General features: G+C 45.5%; 1 pseudogene; it reads right to left on the reverse strand.

Moving 5' to 3' along the window:
• Positions 1–16,596, reverse strand: part of LOC121003527 — a 1,246,211-nt pseudogene that overhangs the window by 138,905 nt on the left and 1,090,710 nt on the right.

The following is a 16,596-nucleotide window of genomic DNA, read 5'->3' on the forward strand; positions in this document are numbered from 1 at the left end:
CGAAGCGGGCGTCTCCTCGGCGCCATCTTGGTCGCTGCCTGCGTCTTTAGAGAAATAGAATTTGGAGAGCCGAGGGTGTTTAACGGCTCTTTTTTTCTTTCCAACCATGTCGGTAGCGGTACTGAGGAGGTTCCTCTCCAGTTTTGAGTGGGTTCACCGCTCGGTATGTCGCTTTTACGTTCGTTTTTGAGAGTGCTGTCTCAGGAGCTCAAACTCCAAGCATCCGCTTGCCTCGGCAGCCAGACCACGCCCCTCGCTTTTGGTGGGTTTTGAACTAATGGGGGGGATCTGTGGAGGACAGTGTTATAGGGGGATCTGTGGAGGGCAGTGTTATAGGGGGATCTGTGGAGGACAGTGTAATAGGGGGGGATCTGTGGAGGGCAGTGTTATAGGGGGATCTGTGGAGGGCAGTGTTATAGGGGGATCTGTGGAGGGCAGTGTTATAGGGGGATCTGTGGAGGGCAGTGTTATAGGGGGATCTGTGGAGGGCAGTGTTATAGGGGGATCTGTGGAGGGCAGTGTTATAGGGGGATCTGTGGAGGGCAGTGTTATAGGGGGATCTGTGGAGGGCAGTGTTATAGGGGGATCTGTGGAGGGCAGTGTTATAGGGAAGGAACTGTGGAGGACAGTGTTTAGGGAAGGAACTGTGGAGGACAGTGTTTAGGGAAGGAACTGTGGAGGACAGTGTTTAGGGAAGGAACTGTGGAGGACAGTGTTTAGGGAAGGAACTGTGGAGGACAGTGTTTAGGGAAGGATCTGTGGAGGACAGTGTTTAGGGAAGGATCTGTGGAGGACAGTGTTTAGGGAAGGATCTGTGGAGGACAGTGTTTAGGGAAGGATCTGTGGAGGACAGTGTTATAGGGAAGGATCTGTGGAGGACAGTGTTATAGGGAAGGATCTGTGGAGGACAGTGTTATAGGGAAGGATCTGTGGAGGGCAGTGTTATAGGGAAGGATCTGTGGAGGGCAGTGTTATAGGGAAGGATCTGTGGAGGGCAGTGTTATAGGGAAGGATCTGTGGAGGGCAGTGTTATAGGGAAGGATCTGTGGAGGGCAGTGTTATAGGGAAGGATCTGTGGAGGGCAGTGTTATCGGGGGATCTGTGGAGGGCAGTGTTATAGGGGGATCTGTGGAGGGCAGTGTTATAGGGGGATCTGTGGAGGGCAGTGTTATAGGGGGATCTGTAGAGGGCAGTGTTATAGGGGGATCTGTGGAGGGCAGTGTTATAGAGGGATCTGTGGAGGGCAGTGTTATAGAGGGATCTGTGGAGGGCAGTGTTATAGAGGGATCTGTGGAGGGCAGTGTTATAGAGGGATCTGTGGAGGGCAGTGTTATAGAGGGATCTGTGGAGGGCAATGTTATAGGGGGAACTGTGGAGGACAGTGTTAAGGGAAGGATCTGTGGAGGACAGTGTTTAGGGAAGGATCTGTGGAGGACAGTGTTATAGGGGGATCTGTGGAGGACAGTGTTATAGGGGGATCTGTGGAGGACAGTGTTATAGGGGGATCTGTGGAGGACAGTGTTATAGGGGGATCTGTGGAGGACAGTGTTATAGGGGGATCTGTGGAGGACAGTGTTATAGGGGGATCTGTGGAGGACAGTGTTATAGGGGTGTAAGAAATACAGGTTTTGAAAATAATATATGCATTATATTACATTATATTTAATAGATTATGAGGGATTTATTTGTGTGAATCAGAGACGGGTAGGTAACGGAATTTATTAGTATGTATCTAGCTCCTTTTGTCTTACTCCGATTCTCACAGATAAAGGCCTTGTAGAATCCTGCATCTCTTACATATGCTGATTAGCAGAGAACAAAAAGCACCCAAAACAAGGGAATAAGAGCAGAGTCATAAAATGCTAAAAAACTGGTTGACCAAGATTCAGTTTCTGGGCAGGCCCACACTCTCAGATAACCGATATGGGGCATTGGCAAGGATGGGGGTTGAGAGCTGCAAGGAATAAAAGATCCATGCTTTAGGGTAGATGGAAGAAACATGGAAAAAAAAAAAACTTGGAAGCTGGAGGAGGAGGCTGGGAGGAAGAGAGGACAGGAGAGGGTAGAGGAGAGACAAGTATTGGAGGCCCATGTGTGGTTACTATAAACTATAAGGAATTTTAATGTTGAGTTAAAGTAGCATTATATTGTATCCTGGAAATTGCTAGCAATTATAATTATTACTATGTGTGTGTATAATTATCTCTCTATGTAATATTTATATCTTTTGTTTCACTGTAACTCCATATATACTCATCAATAATAATACTATAGTATCAATTTTCCACATTATACAATATTTTTTTTATTTTATACGTTCACTCGTGTCTCATTTATTGTATACAACCTCGAATCAGACCCAGTAAGAGGTTGTGTTGTATATGGTATATATTTATATATAATAATTTCATACATATGTATAACAGAACAGATTAAGAATAAATGGTACAGCAGTGAAACTAGATGTACAGGGTGATTACAAAGAGATTGCACTGTCCCTGCAGTCTCCCTATGCTCTCTCTACAGTGTGTGAAAACTCTCTCTACAATCTCCCTACACTGTCCCTATCCAAGATTCTACAATTAAAAGTTTTGATAAACACTGTCCCTAGCACTTGTCACGTCTCTCCCTATTCTCAGTTCACAATGAAATGGTGGAGACAGGGCAGGATGAGGATTTTATAGGGCAGTCACTGCTGATTAGCTGGCTGCACAGCATTACGGGTCATATTGCGTTCCTGGGCTTCTTTTACTTTGTAACATGTGCAGCTGCAATTTTAGGGGGAAAAAAACGATTTGTTGCCACGAAGTGAGAGAAAATCTGGATTCGTGGCAAATAGCATTTTCCTAGAATTTGGATCAAAGTCAATTAGTTTTGCTTCAATTAGCTTAACACTAATCACTACAACTCCCTGCTTATCAGTGTTTATACCAAAAGCACAGCGGAGAACACAGGAGAGGTGAGAACTGATTATCATCACTAGATCATCCCGACTATCCCTCTATAATATATAAGGACAGGAGAGGTGAGAACCGATTATCTATCACCACTAGAACACCCTGCTTATCACTGTATATAGTATAAGGACAGGAGAGGTGAGAACTGATTACGATTATATTATATGATTATTATATTACTATTATTTGCACCTTCTAAAAGCCACTGTACTTTTTTTTTAACAAACGCTGCTCGACTAGACTTATCGCATGCATCATTCAGGGAGCATGTGTTATTTCTCCCAAACACAAAGCAGCCACAATGTTCCTGCAATTGTCTCTGACCACCTCGCCCAGTTGGAGTTAGGTGAGGAGACAGCCAGCGAGGTTGTTTGCTGCTTGATGCACTTTAGAAAGTATTTGGCTATGTGGCTACTATCACCCAGGGAGATCAGCTCTAAAACGGCATGGCAAAGCTTCACATGATGGGAAGAAGGGGGAGTGGGTGCGATGTTCTGCCCTGCTTCTGTTGTGAACAGGAGGATATCCATGGAGGAGGCCGATAAGTGTCTGGTGTCGGAACAAACATGGAGGTGTCAATAGGACCTGGCCTTCTTGCTACAGTGCTGCCTCGCTGCAAAAAACATTGATCTAATGGGCTGTGAAAGACATGAACTGTTCCAGTCCGTAACCGTTGCTCCAGGTGTCCATTGTGTGCACCTCGCTGCACAGCTAGAATTGTAAGGAGTGGCCTACATTCACCGCCACTTGAGAGTACAAAGCAGGGATGGCTTTTTTTTAAAAAAAGTGCCAGCTAGATAACTTCTAGTGAGGCTGAGCACATGCCATTAGTCCTCTAAAGGCAACAGAATCCACAAAGTGGTACCACAGAGACTGCACCACCAGCAACTTGTGCAAGCAGAGTTGTTTCTTGGCCACACATTCCATTATCGATGGCTGATGGTGGGACAGAATAGGAGGAGGCAGTCTGAGAAGGAGAAGCAGTAACTGATGATGACGACTCGGACACAGTACTGCACGTGGATGCCGCCTGGCTGCCACAAAGCAGTGATAAGAAATAGTTGTAGAGCAGCACAAAATGGACCTTCTGGCCTGTCTGGAATGCACCAGCCGTGGAGGAACAGCCAATCCAACGCCGTCCCATAGGTATAAATGGTTAACAGAAGATATCACCAGCAGCATGTCCAGTGTGACTTTTATTGGGGACCAGAGTGCACCCACAAGTACGACGTTTCGGCTACGCAGTAGCCTTTTTCAAATATACTTGAGAAAGGCTATTGCGTAGCCGAAACGTCGTACTTGCGGGTGCACTCTGGTCCCCAATAAAAGTCACACTGGACATGCTGCTGTGATATCTTCTGTTAACCATGGCTGCCACAAAGGAGACTGGGAGAAGGAGGAATCTCTTGTTGTGGTAGTTGGCAGACACCTCCATCACTCCCATGGCTTATTGTAATCTGGAAGATCTTGCACAGGGCATTGTTTTGGTTTCCAGCACCGTGGAGAAGAACTGCCAGACAGGAGATACTTGCACACTCCACACAGAGCTAGCTGCAACCGAGCTTGTTTGAGGTCTGGCACGTTTTCAGCCTGCGACCACAGTATCATCAACATCACCAGTTCCCAAGCTGACAATACTAGAAGCAGATCTGGCCCTGGCAGGTTTTGGGAGGTTCTAACTGTATGTGATTCATTCTGTATTGCTGTCACTGCCACCATCCTCTTCCTCTAATGTTACCTTCTTCTCAGCTCCCTGATCTAGCTCCCAGATCCTGTCCAACACACAATCATTGTAATAGTCCTCAACCTCCCCGCCATGAAAACTGCGATATGTTATCATGGGCTTCCTAGCCCCCTCCAGATTACCTGCTTTATACTTGGCTTGAGTTCCACTGCTGCTACCACTGCCCCTACCACCACCAGTGCAGCTACAGGTGCCACTACTCCTACCACCACAAGCACAACTATGCATGGGGTGCCCCTCCTCCCCCGAATCTCCTCCTCATGGTAATCTAAACGCTGAGCCATCCAGTCCACAATTCCATTCTCCCTGTCCTCAATAATATTAGGAGCCAGGAAGAACTGTGGCCAACTACTACTACTCCTGGCAGGTACTGATACTGCTGGTACTACATACATTCTGACTCTGGGAGGATGAGGCATGGGTCTTTCGTTTTGCACTCTTCCATTTCTCAGACATTTTATTATGAGGCCTATAACTGAAAAGTCAGGGGTTTGGTACAGACAGATTATTTAACAGTACAAGCAAAATGGCAAGTGTGTTTTTTGTCATTTAAAGACAGTGGCACAATTAAATGTCTCTCCACTTCTACAAGGTTTAGACTCTAAACCTTTGCTCTTCATGTGTAATGGATAATGTAGAGATGAGATCTTCAGCAGCATGATATGTTTAGGGACATACAGAAGACAAGGAGGAGTAGCTGGTGGGGAGGGAGCTCTCCAGAGGGATCTGATAAATCATGCTGTAATCTTGTAGTTCACAGGATGTCAGCCACACAGGAGAGAGACAGCAAGCCTCAGACTGGAGGTCAGACTAGAGGTCACATGACCAGGTGTCCATAATCAAAGGTTCAAAATGGATGGATGCATCTGAGCAGCTAGAAAATTGTTGTAGAGTTAGAATTATATGTGCTGATGAAAATAATCCTATATAGCTTTTCCAATAATCAACTTCCAATATTATCAGGGGCGTAGCTGTAAGGCAGGGGTGGGGAACCTCTGGCCCACAGGACCATTTCATGTGGCCCCCGGCCCCCTGCCAGAACATTTTATGAAAATGCTAATGACCACTTCCATTATAGAAGCGATCATTAGCATGCAGGAGGCACAGGAAGGTGAGAACATCGCATTGCTACCTGTACTCACCCTCCCTGGTCTTCTTCCGGCAACAGCTGTGCACTGTCTGGTCACAGTACACCGTAGCGAAAAGAAGACCAGGGAGGGTAAGTAAATCTACCAAGTGGCAGCGCCATCCGGAGCTGGAGAGGCAAGTTTGATCTGAAGTCTGATCTGAGGCTGGGGAGGGTCTGTTCTGAGACCGATGTAGGCTGAGGGGTCTGACAGGAGGGTGATTTGAAGTTGATGGAGGAGGGGCGCAGATCTGAGGCTGAGAAAGGGACAAGGGTAGGGACATTTGCGAAGAAAGAGGCAGGGACAGTGGCAAGGAGAGTGAAAACTGGGTGAACCCTCTCTGGACCCCTCTGGGTTTAGCTTGGCTGCCATTAATGCCAAATAAAGAACTAAATATATAACATTCTCAACTTAAAAATTAGACTGCTATATGTGGTCAAAATGGAGCCTGTACTATTTGTAATATATAGCGCAGGCGCCATTTTGTGCTGCAAAAATATAGCGCTCTAGATTTTTTTAATCGAAGCTCAATTTCTGTAACTTACCCCTGAGTCAGTTATACCTTTGACCAAATATAGCAGTCAAAGTTTTAAGCTGAGAATTTTGTATGGCCCCCGAAAGATGTTACAAATATCCAAATGGCCCTCGGCAGCAAAAAGGTTCCCCACCCCTGCTGTTAGGGGTGCAGTCACTACTGGGCCTAGGAGGCTGAGGGTGCCCAAAGACCCTTGTGTCACATAAGAAGACACCGGTACTATACAAAGTTCATGAAGGTCACGTTACATCTCTGGCTGGAGGGAAGGGGTAAGGTCAAGAATTTGGCTTGGGGCAGGGGATGCAGTTTCAATTTTCACCTCAAGCAGCACGAAGGCCATGTGCTTCCCTGCCCCTGGCCACAAAGCACTGAGGGAAGGGGGCCCAAGCTAAACTCTTGCACCAGGGCACATGAGCCTTTAGCTACATCCCTGAATATTTTATTATACTCTATGCAAGTAAGGAGGATGACTTGCATCTACATGTGCTAGAATAGAATCCGTGGTATGATCTTGGTACTGCCATTCTGACAGTAAGGAGACACCAGGAGACTGCACCATAGACTACAAAACTTTGGTTGACCATTTGTATTGTTGTATGGTCCTGGCCTAAGACCTCTCAGAAAACTGTTGTGCCACTCTTGTGCAGCCACAAAAGATCTGCAGCAGTTGACAGAGAAGGCAATCTAAAAAGTCTATACAGACAGAAAATAGTGAGAAGATCCATGTAACATGTAACGTCTATGGTCAGCTGTAATTCTGCCATCTCCATCTTTCTCATTATACAAGGATAAAACATATAATACTGGTGGATAAAACAAGACTGAACACAAGATCTTCACAGTCTTCTACAGATCATAGGGGATATTTCATGAGACCTTATCTCCATCTACCTGATCATCCTGTGGGGCATTGTGATGTTCTTCGGACACATCCTGTAGAAGAAGAGGACTGGGACATCTCTCCGGTGTTATTATCTCTTCCTTTACTGTAGGAAACACATCCAGTGACTGAATTAATTCCTTACATACAGATAATAAGAGGACGTGTGTATTTAGTCATGTCTGTTACCTGTTGATATGAGAGGCTTGTGATCCTCCATCATGATGACCTTATATCCATCTACCTGATCATCCTGTGGGACATAGTGATGTTCTTCTGAATTATCCTGTGGAAGAAGAGGACTGGGACATCTCTCGGGTGTTGTTCTCTCTTCCTTAACTGTAGGTGTTGCAGAATCAGGATTATATCGGATGGTCAGCCATGTTGTCTTAGGTATACGTCTTGGGGCACATTTAATTACCACCTTTTTGTTATTAATCGAAATTTAACAAAATTTTTGCAAAAAAATGACATTTTTCACTTTCAGTTGTAAAATTTTAAAAAAACAACAACATCCATATATAAATTTTTCTCTTGTTTGGGTAAAAAAAAAATGGTTTGGGTAAAAGTTATAGCGTTTACAAACTATGGTACAAAAATGTGAATTTCCGCTTTTTGAAGCAGCTCTTACTTTCTGAGCACCTGTCATGTTTCCTGAGGTTCTACAATGGCCAGACAGTAGAAAAACCCCACAAATGACCCCATTTCGGAAAGTAGACACACTAAGGTATTCGCTGATGGGCATAGTGAGTTCATAGAACTTTTTATTTTTTGTCACAAGTTAGCGGAAAATGATGATTTTTTTTTTTCCTTACAAAGTCTCATATTCCACTAACTTGTGACAAAAAATAAAAACTTCCATGAACTCACTATGCCCATCACGAAATACCTTTGGGTGTCTTCTTTCCAAAATGAGGTTACTTGTGGGGTAGTTATACTGCCCTGGCATTCTAGGGGCCCTAATGTGTGGTAAGTAGTTTGAAATCTAAATGAATAAAAAATGCCCTGTGAAATCCTAAAGGTGCTCTTTGGAATGTGGGCCCCTTTGCCCACCTAGGCTGCAAAAAAGTGTCACACATCTGGTATCGCCGTACTCAGGAGAAGTTGGGCAATGTGTTTTGGGGTGTCTTTTTACATATACCCATGCTGGGTGAGATAAATATCTCGGCAAAAGACAACTTTTCCCATTTTTTTATACAAAGTTGGCATTAGACCGAGATATTTCTCTCACCCAGCATGGGTATATGTAAAAAGACACCCCAAAACACATTGCCCAACTTCTCCTGAGTACGGCAATACCAGATGTGTGACACTTTTCCGCTAACTTGTGACAAAAAATAAAAAATTCTAGGAACTCGCCATGCCCCTCACGGAATACCTTGGGGTGTCTTCTTTCCAAAATGGTGTTATTTGTGGGGTGTTTGTACTGCCCTGGCAGTGTACTGCCTCTGGGCTGAAAGAAAAAATGAACGGCACAGATTTCTTCATTCGCATCGATCAATGTGGATAAAAAAATCTCTGCCAAAAAAAAAAAAAAAAGGAGGGTTAAGGCGTCTGCCAGGACATAGGAGCTCCGCCCAACATCCATACCCACTTAGCTCGTATGCCCTGGCAAACCCGATTTCTCCATTCACATCAATCAATGTGGATGAATAAATCATTGCCGGGATTTTTTATATATACAAAGTGTTTGCCAAAGCATATGAACACCGCCGCCTCCTCAGCTCATATGCCTCGGCAAACGTATCTTTTACTGCAGAGGAGAAATCTCGTCTTGCAGCGCCGCATACACCGACTTTTGTGTAATCTGACAGCAGCGCAATGCTTCTGTCAGAATGCACATCAGTGCTGCAGCTAGTCGATCGGTTGGTCGACCTGGAAGGTAAAAAAAGAAAAGAAAAAAAAGAAAAACCAGGCCGCAACGCAATAAATTTTATTAACTTTATAATAACTTTTGAACAGAACATATAAACTTTATTTAACTTTTTGAACTGAACGTTAACTTTTTTGCTTACTGGTGTTTATTATTATTTTTTTAACTTTATAGGACAAACCTCTCCTTCCCCATGGGACAATGTCCCGCCGCAGTGACAAAAAATTATATATTTTTTTGATCACTGCACAATCACTTTTCAAGCGCTGCGGCGATAAAAAAAAATCTGTTTTGATATTTTTTATCAATCGCAGCGACCTCCGGTACTTCGCTAGCCTCCCATTTGTAAGACAGGCTTGCTTTTTTTCTAGGGTAGTCTCAGGGAATACCCCTAAATTTAGTAGTCCAAATGTCAAACAGGGGGTATTCTTCTGAAGAGGCCTACAGGATTCTGACGCAGTCGGATGAGGAATGGGAACCCTCATCTGACGAATCTAGCGGGTCAGAATATGAACCTGTAGAAAGCAGTGGCAGTCTGACCTAAAGTTCGGACGAGGAGGTTGAGGTCCCTGATACCACCAGGCATACCCGGCCCCGTGTTGCTAGACCACAGGTTGCGCAGGATCCGCTTCAAGGGCAGCAGAGTGGGGCTGGCGCTGTCGGATTACGTGGTGAGGCATACACCAGCAGCGCAGCCCTCCCTGGACCTAGTACCAGCACTGCCGTACAACATGGTGAAGTGGCGAGCACCAGAAGGGCAGTTGAAGCTGGTACGGTGGCACGTGCAATAGTTACCCCGTCGCAGCCACCGCACAGATGGACCCATAGACCCCCTAGAGTCCCTGAGGTGCTGGCAAATCCTGATTGGCAGTCCCCAACTTCAGCCGCACCATTAGTTCCCCCTTACACCGCCCAGTCTGGAGTTCGGGTTGAGACAGCTCAGATCGGTTCGGCCCTGGGATTTTTTTGAGCTGTTCTTGACTGCGGAGCTCTTGGACTTAGTCTTAGCAGAAACAAACCGGTATGCCACTCAATTTATATCCGCCAACCCGGGAAGCTTTTATGCCCAGCCTTTCCGGTGGAAACCAGTCCAAGTTTCCGAATTAAAAAAAATTCTGGGCCTTCTCCTCAACATGGGTCTAACCAAAATGCATGAATTGCGGTCATATTGGTCCACGAACCCAATTCATCACATGCCCATGTTCTCTGCTGCTATGTCCAGGGCACGATTTGAGGCCATCCTGCGTTTCCTGCACTTTAGTGACAACACCACCTCCCGTCCCAGAGGCCACCCAGCTTTTGACTGGCTCCACAAAATTCGGCCCCTCATAGACCACTTCAACCAGAAATTTGCAGATTTGTATACCCCTGAGCAAAATATCTGCGTAGACGAGTCCCTTATACATTTTACTGGGCGCCTTGGCTTCAAACAATACATCCCAAGCAAGCGCGCCCGGTATGGGGTCAAATTGTATATGCTCTGTGAAAGGGCCACAGGCTATACCCACAAATTTCGGATCTATGAGGGTAAAGATCAGACCCTGGAGCCGGTCGGTTGCCCTGACTACCTGGGGAGCAGTGGGAAGACAGTCTGGGACTTGGTGTCACCCTTATTTGGCAAGGGGTACCATCTTTATGTGGACAATTTCTACACAAGTGTGGCCCTCTTCAGGCATTTGTTCCTAGAACAGATTGGCTGCTGTGGCACCGCGCGAACTAATCACGCGGGCTTCCCCCAACGGCTCGTTACCACCCGTCTTGCAAGGGGCCTAAACTATCCTAAAACCTAACAGTCAATACCAGTGAAAATAAAAAAAGTGACAGTTTACACTGATCAATTTTTTCCTTTCACTAGGTGATTGACAGGGGTGATCAAGGGGTTAATTGGGGTGATGGGGGATGATCTGGGGCTAAGTGAAGTGTTTGGTGTGTACTCACTGTGATGTCTGCTCCTCTGCTGGAACCAACCGGCCAAAAGGACCAGCAGAGGAGCAGAGAAGCCATTTAACACATCATATTTACAAATATAAGGTGTTAACTGGCTTCTGATTCGTTTTTTTTTAAATTATCAGCTTGCCAGCCACGATCATTGGCTGGCAAGCTGATGACGTGACCCCCCCTCTAACTTTTTCCGGCCCGCGATGCGCATGCGCGGGCCGGCTAAGCGCGTTGTCTCGCGTCTCGCGAGATGACGCATATATGCGTGACTGTGCCTGGGACTGCCTCCTCCGGAACGCGATCCTGCGTTAGGCGGTCCGGAGGCGGTTAAGATCAGTGTTTTAGGCGCAGGTCTTAACGAAGCCCTAAGCTGGCGGTGGTTCCGCTTAAGTTATGAAGAGGCGCAGGCCTCTCCATAACTTCAGGGCTTCCAGCACCAGTTCTAAATGTAAGACATCTTCAAAGCTGTCTTACACATTTAGACCCTTTTCTACACCTGAAACATTTGTAAAAAATGGTAAATGAGACAGGCCTGCCGGCCCGATCCCTCCCCCCCCCCACTGCACACCGACAATTGTAGACCTGCCGCCCCCCATTGCACCGACCTCCCAGCCTATAATATGTCTAATTTAGGCTTATTTCAGAATAGTAAAGGACCCCCCTTGTGTTTACACCTCAAAAAGGAGCTTAACTAAAGAGTTAATCACCATTTTGAAGTGAACACTGAGTACTTTTAGTACTAACTACTTTTGCTAAGAAAATAGAGGCCTTTAAGTAATCGATTAAAGATGTTAGGATGGAATGGTGAACTTTAGAAAGTAGATAATATTTGCACTAGAAGTGGAAGCCTTGGCCAAGATAAATGTATTTCTATTAAGGGCTCTTTCACACTTGCGTTGTTGTGTTCCGGCATAGAGTTCCGTCGTCGGGGCTCTATGCCGGAAGAATCCTGATCAGGATTATCCCAATGCATTCTGAATGGAGAGAAATCCGTTCAGGATGCATCAGGATGCCTTCAGTTCTGGAATGGAACGTTTTTTGGCCGGAGAAAATACCGCAGCATGCTGCGCTTTTTGCTCCGGCCAAAAATCCTGAACACTTGCCGCAAGGCCGGATCCGGAATTAATGCCCATTGAAAGGAATTAATCCGGATCCGGCCTTAAGCTAAACGTCGTTTCGGCGCATTACCGGATCCGACGTTTAGCTTTTTCTGAATGGTTACCATGGCTACCAGGACGCTAAAGTCCTGTTTGCCATGGTAAAGTGTAGTGGGGAGCAGTATACTTACCGTCCGTGCGGCTCCAAGGGCGCTTCAGAGTGACGTCAGGGCGCCCCACGCGCATGGATGTCGTGTCGCATGGATCACGTCATCCATGCACATGGGGCGCTCTGACGTCATTCTGGAGCGCCCCGGGAGTCGCACGGACTGTAAGTATACTGCTCCCCCGCTCCCCACTACTACTATGGCAGCCAGGACTTTAATAGCGTCCTGGGTGCCATAGTAACACTGAACGCATTTTGAAGACGGATCCGTCTTCAAATGCTTTCAGTTCACTTGCGTTGTTACGGATCCAGCGGGCACCTCCGGCAAATGGAGTGCACGACAGATCCGGACAACGCAAGTGTGAAAGAGGCCTAAAACAAACCATTTGCAGGTTTATGATCAGGATCAATCCTCGGTGTTGGACCGGTGATAAATGAAAGAGCCGATCTTGGCTTTATGGACCATGGGGCTCTTTGGAAAGAAAAATGAAGATTGGTACTTGAATTGGAGAGGGTTAAAGGGAACCTATCACCTGGATTTTGTGTATAGAGCTGAGGACATGGGTTGCTAGATGGCCGCTAGCACATCCGCAATACCCAGTCCCCATTGTGTAAATAAAACGATTTGATACATATGCAAATTAACCTGAGATGAGTCCTGTCCCTGACTCATCTCACGTACAGGACTCATCTCAGGTTAATTTGCATATGTATCAAATCTGTTTTTTTACACAATAAAAGCACACAGAGCTATGGGGACTGGGTATTGCAGATGTGCTAGCGGCCATCTAGCAACCCATGTCCTCAGCTCTATATACAAAATCCCGGTGACAGGTTCCCTTTAATGGAAGGCCCCGGGAACAAATTATTTATGCATCAAGAGATCGTGATAAGGAACTTTTATCCAATTAGAAGTTGTTGTCGGTGTAACTTGTGTAGATCTATGGTTACGTATGATAATGATGGAATGATGGAATCTGTGTGAAAAACACTCTACGTACAGCGACACAATGCGGAAAACTGGAATTAAAATATTAATGATTCCTTTGTTTTCTGAGGTATAAAGGACGGTGTCCAGGACTTATAACAGAGCGCTGCCTTTTACCACGGCTGTAATTCACTTCCATTTACCTCTTATGCCATAATCTGCCTACATTTTACATTGACTTCAATGAGGTCTTGCTGCTCTTCAGATTTCCATCAGACATTTTAAGCCAAAACCAGGTGAGACTGTAAACACAGAACAGGTACAGAGTTTCCCCTATACCTTATGTCTGTGGAGGCTCAAATCCTGGTTCTGGCTCACAATCATGAAATTCACTGACAAAACACTGATGTGTGAATGAGGCTTAAACAAAAGAATCTTCTGAGGAAGAAGTTGCTTCAAGAAATTTTGTGTTGTTGTGGCCAATTTGCAAAAGTAGGAAACACATCCAAAGACTGAATTCATTCCTTACATACAGATAATGAGAGGACGTGTGTATTTAGTAATATCTATTACCTGGTGATGTGAGGGGCCGGTGATCCTCCTTCATGATGTCCTTGTACAGATCTTTGTGTCCTTCTAAATACTCCCACTCCTCCATGGAGAAATAGACGGTGACATCCTGACACCTTATAGGAACCTGACAACACGATGATACAGTCGTCACCCAGATCCCTTCATAGAGTTCCTATATAATGTCCCAGCATTCCCAGCAGTGTCACCTCTCCAGTCAGCAGCTCAATCATCTTGTTGGTGAGTTCTAGGAACTTCTCTCTATTGATTTCCTCATGTATCAGGGGGTGAGGTGGAGGCCCCATGATTGGGCTCAGGGTTCTTACCCATCCTTCAGACACAGGGTCCTGACAGCGCTCACAAGAGGTCTTCTTCACTACTGTGTAGTCCTGGTTATGGAGAGACACAGTAATAACTATCACTCCATACATCTCCAGAGTCCCTCACCTCTCCAGTCATGTCTATCTGTTAGTAACATAGATAAGATGATGTAATGTGACATCATCAGAATCTCTCACCTCTCCAGTAAGCCGGAAGAGGATCTCTAAGGTGAGATGTATTATACTCTCCGCCATCTTGTCCCTGTCCATCCTTGCGAGGTCAATCAGGAGAAGGATCTTATATAGAAGATATCCACTGAGCGGATCCTATATTGTAGGAACCTGAATGGAAAGAAAATGAGACGATGGAAAATCCTACAAAATCTCATGTAAAATACAAAAACTGCAGATAAGAGGAGACATCGGAGGAGATAATAAAGTGTAGATGTCGTGTTCTCTCTTTTTGTATGGATCGAAACATGTGTGAGGTCAAGGCAGTTTCATGATATGTCATAAAATCCAATATATATATAAAATATACAAAAAAAGCCCCCTGCTCCAGTCCACGTCTCAGTTATTTGATCAGTTATTTCCATCAGTTATTGTGAGCCAAAAGCTGGTGTGGGTGAAAAACACAGAACAAGTGCAGATCTTCCCATTACACCTTATCTCTGAGTCGGCTTCACTACTGGTTTGGGCTCAATAACTGAAGGAAATAACTGACCAAATAACTGAAGTCTGAACTTGGCCTTAAGGGCGGATGGAGCTGTGTATCTTTGTGGCTGTGGAGCCTTAGATATGGGTAAAGGCTAAATCCCATGAACGGGAAGGACCTTCTGACGTCAAGGAGGCACGTGACATACTGAAATCATGTGACTGCAAAGCGGACACATCCTCATTCAGAGTGATGGCGTCTGAAGTGAGAGGAGAGCAGAACCAATGCCTGTCTTTACCACAGGTATTTACACTGGATGCTCTTGACTGCTGGTGAGGAGGGGGGGAGCACCTAGACTTTCTGCTGCCTGAGGTAAAAATTATAACGTCACCCAAATGCCAAATTTTTAACCTAACCCCTTCCCTCCAGATCGGCGGGGGTCCAACAGTCGGCACCACGCCGATCAGCTGTGCGAAGAGAAGGCAGCGATCATATGTTCACCTGATCACCGCAGCATTTGCAGTGGTGAGCAGGTAAACAGAGCAGAGAAGGCAGCGCTTGCAGGAGGGAAAAAAAGCGGACACCCCTTTAAAGACATACTAGGAAAACATTAAATACAGCACCACATACCTCTTACATCCAGTGATGTCTCCTCTGATGTAGATGTTCTCTTTCCACATCTTGGCGAGGAGGAGCAATGAGGCAGGTAAAGTCTCACTCTGACTCCCACAGAGGAATAAGAGGAGCCTGAGAGATCAGACTGTCTTAAATAAAAAGGTGGTATGTCTCTCTCTGACCATGTATGCTATATGAAAGGGAAGAGGGGGTCTTGTGGCTGCCCCCATACGGTATAACGTCTCCTTGTGGCTGCCCCCATACGGTATAACGTCTCCTTGTGGCTGCCCCCATACGGTATAGAAATAAATATATCACCAGTCCGCAATAATGCTATGCAGCAGGTCCGAAAAGTGATGTGGGTTCAATCACGTTATAGACAGGTACAATATATGGGGTTCGGACCGCGCTTCTGGTCCAGGTCAGTGTGCAAGTTCTTAGTCCTTCTTACTTCCTCGTTTACAAAGAGAGCCTGAGGGCTGCAAATATCCCTCAAGTAGATATCCTGCAACCAATGGAATTATAATAGTGTGAGTCCGTATGTAACAGTAACCTGCATTGCACTGATTATACTCACACAATGCGAATCACACAAGGCGTAAATGTAATCCCTCCGTGGTAAGTTGTTCTTGTTCTATCGGAACAGCCACGTTTCCATGCAATCTGGTTAGATCCCCACACGGACTCAAATGATGTATACCTCAGACAAATCTATATTTCTTTTCTTCAGATTCCTGAAAATTTTCTGTGGACAAGAATGGCTTCTGCAATAGGGGCGCCCCTGACGAAGCTCTAGGAGTGAAACCCGGGTCGGGCAGAAGCAGCAGACGCTGGGAATTTTATGTGTTTTAAAAAGTTGTTTTAAGAAAGTTGTCTTGTAAGTATGGACAAATAAAAAGTTTTAAACAAGTATATACGGAGCTTCACTATTGCAGAAGCCATTCTTGTCCACAGAAAATTTTCAGGAATCTGAAAAAAAGAAATATAGATTTGTCTGAGGTATACATCATTTGAGTCCGTGTGGGGATCTAACCAGATTGCATGGAAACGTGGCTGTTCCGATAGAACAAGAACAACTTACCACGGAGGGATTACATTTACGCCTTGTGTGATTCGCATTGTGTGAGTATAATCAGTGCAATGCAGGTTACTGTTACATACGGACTCACACTATTATAATTCCATTGGTTG

This window comes from Bufo bufo, chromosome 6 (genome assembly GCF_905171765.1).
Source record: "Bufo bufo chromosome 6, aBufBuf1.1, whole genome shotgun sequence".
Classification (NCBI taxonomy): domain Eukaryota; kingdom Metazoa; phylum Chordata; class Amphibia; order Anura; family Bufonidae; genus Bufo; species Bufo bufo.